Below are 6,433 nucleotides of genomic sequence, written 5' to 3' on the forward strand. Positions count from 1 at the left end.
AAGAAGCACAAAAGTGCCTTCACCGCTTTATGGGCCGATAAGCGATGGGGGGTGGTGATCTAGCAGCACCTGCACAAAAGCGTCCGATTGTCCAGTTTTTTTTTTAGCTCGTTAGCAAATTCTTGTCTTTCTGGGGCATATTGTTAGAAGGTAGTCACCTCCAGTCGACGTGGTTGGTCTGGTGGGCTCCAAAGGCTATTTCGCGGCTATTTTCTGCTAGGGATGCTATATATGCTCGTATGTTCTGTAAAGATTATATAAAGACTTCGTCTCTTCGCCTACTCCAAGTCTTTACGTCCCCCAAGTCGCAATAGTAGTTGCGGGCGAACCAAAACGTGCCTGCAGTGAATCCTGTCAAGGCTGCTGGGCAATAAGAATACAGAACCGACATTACCACAGCACAATAAAATGCTAGCGGGAGCGTTGCAGGTTCTTGGCGTTTTCGAGCGTTGGCTTTCACGGCACCCTTTAAGAATGTGCATACTACGAAGACACGTTGCGCCAGATGCTTCGAGCAAGGTTGTGACATGCTTGATACCACGCCTACCTCAGAAAATTTACGCCATGAACGAAGCCGAACAAGCGATAACCTTACTGAAGGATATACACGCCCTCTAGAACCAGCAGAGAACCATGTGACATTTGCTTGTTATTCTGTAAATAAAGCCTACTTGGCGTCAGCTGGCGTCTGGTAGTGGGAAAAGCGACTGTTCTTGTGGAAGCTGCAAGAAAGAAAGGAAGTTAGCTGGCCCCGCCCACGACAGCCAACCCCTGAACAACGGACAGAAGGGGCCGCTACCCAACAATTTTTTTTGCGTGTCTGTGTGTGCTTGTTTAATTATTTGGCTAGGGTATATTCGATTTGCCCGAACTAGACTCTACCCGAACGATGCAAGGGCCCAGCCACATTTCATCATCAGCATCCATAATACAACAATAGCGCGGATACAGACTCATCTACAATATTCTATCAGCTACGACTTCACAAGCTAAGTTTTCTTATACCCGTGCCACACGGGCACAGAAAATGGCATTCAGTAGTTAAGGCCTTAAGTTCCTGAATGACATTTTTTTCGGCGGAGCTGCCACACGTCCAAATTTAATGACATTTGACCTGCATGATGATGTTGATAACAGCGTCTTCTGAAGTGAGCAATTTTAGGGTAATAAAAAAAAGATAAACATGCATTTACAAGTATATTCTGCCTTCAACGCTCGTGAAATGTAGAAATAAGCATACTGTAGTGACGCTAGCTTGAGTTTGTTGCTGTCTTTTACAACGCTGCAACCGACCATAGTAACGTAAGCCATTGCAAGTCAAATGCGAAGCCCAAAATCAAAGTGGCGCTCAGCCCGTCGAAGCCCGTTCCAACGCTGACCTGAGGAAGTTCACCATTGCAAGTACCACTCCTTGCAGGAGCGTTGTAGTTGAAAGTTATGTAGAACTTATTTTTTACATGGTAGAGCTGTTTCAAATACTTTAACTACACTGCACTGAGCAAGGTATGGCGTCGAGAGTACGCATTTCTCAGTCGAATGAGTTCTGGCGAACGCCTTCGGTGACGAATGGCATTAAGGCGAATGCCATTTGATTTGCACGTGTGGCACCACGCGAATGACATTAAATCTTAAGGCATTTTCGGCGCTCCTGTGGCACGGTTATCCTAACGTAAAACCCCAGAAAGAAGAACCTTTTAAGTGGATTGAATCCTTCCTTCTCCTGCGTGTGACGGTGTGATGGCTTCTGCGTGTGATGGTGAAAGCGCTAGCGCACATCCGAAGTGTAATGATACGTCAAGAAATACACTATTTGAACGGAAACTCTTGAAGATGCTGGCCCTGATAAGCATGTAGAATATCGGGGAGGAACATTACTTCTGCGCATGCACCTGTAATGTTTCTCCTGACAAAAGAAAAGCAGGGCTTCCTGGTTCTTGAAAAGCCGTTTCATGGCTTTCGCTTGTGTCTGCAGTGACTTGAAGTGTCTCCAGTGTCGCACACCGTGTATTTAATTAAAGCGAAAAAAAAAAGAACCATGCGAAAACCAAGATGCCAGGTCTGAACATGAACCAACTAAACCAGCAATTCACGTTTCTAAACTGTATTTTAAGTGTTCAGTGTAGAAAGAAAGCTCCTGGGGTGCTATGCAGGATGCGCCGAGTTTCTCGTTCGCACGAGTTTTACCCGAGTTTGCTCGATGGCTGTCAGTGAACGGAGATAGCAAGGAACGTGCAATAACAGCAGGCAAAAAGAAATGTCGAGATAAAGCCGCGTATGACAACATGAGCGCACCCTGCACGGCACAGTGCTTCCGCGCTTCAAGCACAGAGGACTGCGCAACAAAACGCGCCAGCGCCGCGTATTGTTATCAACGTATTATCGCAATTTAGCAATACCGTGACTGTCCCGCTGTCTATCTGCACACTTGCCGTGAGCCGCTTGCAACGCCTATATTGGGCGTGTGAAGGGCGTACGTGCGTCATCACTTACATCACTTCCGTTTCGGTTTTGGGCGCGCGTATTTTGAACGTAAGCTAGCACGCCGGCTGCGATTTTTTTTTTTTTTTGGTCTTCATGCAGAATCGGTTTATTATTTAGTAAAAATGATTGCGAACGATGGAAAGTCCCATCGAATCTGTGCCACGTGCAATTTCACAAAGTAGACGCAAGACCTTTGTGCAATGAGGAAATATTTATTTTGCTCTATATAAAAGCTCGTTCCGCGCTTTTTGTGCGTTCATCCAACGTTGTGACACCAGCAGGTAAGGCAGTAGTTCCTGTATGAAGCTCCACCGGACGGCACCAGCTGAAAAAAAAAGTAAGCATGTTAACACTTGCAAGCACGTAACAGCATGTTACAAGTCATTTGGTATTTAGACATAGGAATACTGCGTGTAGAGGCGAAACGTGCGAAAGCGGTGAATGGGCGGCATTACAAACAAAAGCAATTCGCTTTTACATACATGGCGTAGAAAATACCCGACTCATCCCAAACATACATGAAAACAACTGATTTCCAAGCGTTCCCCATTTCCGGGCATTATTTCCTGCACTTGGCAGCACAAATACACGAGCGACTTCGCGTTTCCAAAACTTGGCCTCGGGCGACGTGACGGTACGCTACATAACATAGAGACGGACGCAACAGGCACTCAAGACAAATGCGTGGAGGCAATGCCGTTTTTCAGTCCTTTAGAAGACGTAATTTTCGAATTACAAGTTTCTGATATGTTCGTCGTTCGTGCGTTCTGCCGGCGCCAGAAGCACACCCCATGTTATCACTCTTGGCAATCGCCCATCGCGTTTTCAATAGGCGTGAGTACCGAAAGAAGGTTATGTTGTTGCGGAACAAAAAACGTCACAGACTTAAGATTCATTACACGCCAAACTAACTTTATCACCTGCTTATCGCTAACTGCGTCACAGCGCGCGGTGCGGCCAGCGTGCCTCAAAAGTACGAAAGTAACGAAATTACTTTTTCAGTAATGTCTGGCGTCAGAGAAAGCTTCTCCTAGCAAGATGAACTAGACTACACATGCACCACGGCTGAGTTCTCGCTAACTGCGACACGGCGCCCTTTGCGGCCAGTGTGGCTCAGTTACAATAGTGCCATAGGAAGCGTCGGAAACATGTCTCAGCACGATTCATTAACTGCGCCAGGATGGCCGAGCTGTTTTCGCTATCTTAAGTCTCGGTCCCGTGCCGTAAGTAATTGCGTCGCAGACTGTGAAACAAGATTTCTCACCTTGCCGCAGTCCAATAGTGCAGTGGCTTGTCCCAGTGCAGAAGGAACGCAAGAATACGCCGAGAGCCCAATAAACCAGGTACATTTAAGAATGAAGCAGACGGGTCGCGGCGCGCGAGCGCGCAAACGCGCGCGCAGCCATCCTCGCTGGCTTCGCCGGATGACGCATGTATCTGGCGCGTCATTGACCTGTGGCTAGGTTAAGTCGCAAAGCTTAAGTTCATTTATACGCATATCTTTCAGTTATTATCTTTATATCCTCCGTCGAATGCGAACAGGGGCACATGTGGTGCATTCTTGCACCTATACTTTCCCTCTATCGAATACATTGAAATACAACAAATAAGACAACGAACATTTTATTTCTTAATGTATCGGTTTTTCGTTTTGACGGGAGCAACGGCTGTCACTGCAAAATTGCTGTGCGGTATTGTAGAGTCCGTAGTGACGCAGCACAGTGAAAATGCTCCAGTTTATCTGCGTGCGCGAAGTCTCCGCGATGCATTGCGAAGAAGAGCGTGCTGCCCAGCGAAACAATTCATCGCTTGTCACCACTTGTCACCGCTTGCTTAGTGAAAGTACCTCCGTGCGCATGTACGCAGAATTTGATTGTGTTGTTCACTTCAATGTGCTTGCCGATTGCCCCTGCTGCTGAGCTAATAGCGATCGCAGATGGATATGGTAATGACAGCGCAGCAATCGCATTTTGGCGGCTGAGGGCTCTTCGGTGCAGTTAGGAAATTAGACTTCAAACGCAGGAAGGTGTTGCAATTGTTTAGTGTGCCGTGCTTGTGATGAAGAAATGCCATCGCACTGGGTGTGTTTGCGCTGACCGTTGACCGTGTTTGCGACACTGCGGCTCCGATACATCATTGATGACAGAGCAGCCATCTCAAATGACAGTTTCGATACGTTGTCGTTGGAAAACACTACGCACTGCTCAGGATCGTCGTCCACCGCGGCGCATCGACGCCTTGCAAGCAGCTACAGTGACCTGCCGATAATTATTTGCTGTGCGCTACGTCGCCACAGTGCAGGCAACGAACCGCGTGTTGTGGGGTCATCACAGCCCAAGAAGATATATGCATAAGCCAGCGAAAGTCGAGGCTTTTTTTTTATTTTTTTTATAGTGGTGCTCAGTACATCACCGATGACAGTGCGTTGTGCGTGTTTTATTTCGCCGGTCAAGACTGTTAACGCCTTTCAGTTCCGCACCACGTCGCTGTTGCCGAAAAATAAGTCAGTAATGATGCGGGATGGACGTCATTTGAGGGCAGGGAAGCCAGCAGCAAGATAGAATTTGAGGAGCGATTGAGAGAAATGGCGGAAAAGCGGTGGGCAAGGAGAGTTTTCAGTTATTTGTACATGAGGAATGTTGACACAAAATGGAGGAAGCTGACCAGAAAATTGTCAATCAAATATTTGGACTGCAGTATGGGTGCAAACCAGGAAACAGCGGTTAAGAAAAAGGTTAAAGAAACAGAGAGGGGTCTGTGGAAAACAGGGATGCAGACGAAATCAGTACTGGGAACATACAGAACTTTCAAGCAAGAAATTGCGAAAGAAAATATCTATGATAATTCTAGGGGAAGCTCTTTGTTGTTTGAAGCCAGGACGGGAGTATTGCGGACTAAGATGTACCGAGTCAAGTACCAAGGTATAGACACGTTGTGTGGTGCGTGTGGAGAAGAGAAAAAAATTTGCTCACTTGTCACTGAAATTTGCTCACTTGTCGACCGAGGCTGAACACCTCATATTTTTGTGTAAAGGGCTTAACCCTATAGTGCAAAGCAACGGGGCTGATTTTTTCAAAGCATTGGGGTTTAGGGACGGTGAAGGCAAAATAAACTTTAAGCGGGTAGAAATAACCAAACGGAGGTAATCTGATTGGTGGCTAAAATCAAGGCAGGGGTGAAATTTCACCCACCATAAAGGACAAAATATGTTAATAGTCATGGCTAGGTGGCGTATGCCACCACCCGATTTAAAGGGATCAGCCTCATCCATCCATCCAAGTTGGGCGTGGCCCAACCGTGGTGGGCGCGCACAAGCGTTACATGCCTCGCGCGGGGCGTGACCTATGGTTTTGATTGACAGGCGAACTTGTGCAACACTCGTACATCGCGAAACCCCCCTCGAGTTGAACTCGTGAACATGGTGGCGGCAGCAGCAGCCTGTGTCATCGAATCCAGCGGCAGTAAGCGTCAAAATGACCGTCTGGACCCGTTCACCTATATGACCGACGCAGAGTTTCGCGTCATTTTTGCCTTTCCAAAACGTGAGTGCGCTGGCTGTGTGACGAGTTAAGCGAAGGCCGTCGTCTGCGGAGACAGCATGGCGGACAAATTATGCTTTCCGAGCACAGAGTGGTGTGACTAGGCTGCGGAGGAAAAGTTCGTGCGATCGCTTCGGCTCTCTCCTGTTTCAAGCGCTCCTCGTCCACCGCGCGCCCCAGCCTCAGGCCAGGTCCGACGTCGTCATCGGAGTACTGGGGCACCTGCGAGCACCTGGGGTTCAACCCGGACCAACCAACCTGCGCAGGCGAAGTGGTCACATTATATTGGAAGGCTCAGAATGGACGCCGGGCTGCCTTCCGGTGCAACAGCTGCCGAAATCAGTTTTCGCAGTTACACGGTACCGCTGCACTGCACGGGCACAGAGGCGAAGGAAGTTACTTCGCCAACACGG

The sequence above is a fragment of the Dermacentor silvarum genome, unplaced genomic scaffold, assembly GCF_013339745.2.
Source record: "Dermacentor silvarum isolate Dsil-2018 unplaced genomic scaffold, BIME_Dsil_1.4 Seq11253, whole genome shotgun sequence".
NCBI classification, from domain to species: domain Eukaryota; kingdom Metazoa; phylum Arthropoda; class Arachnida; order Ixodida; family Ixodidae; genus Dermacentor; species Dermacentor silvarum.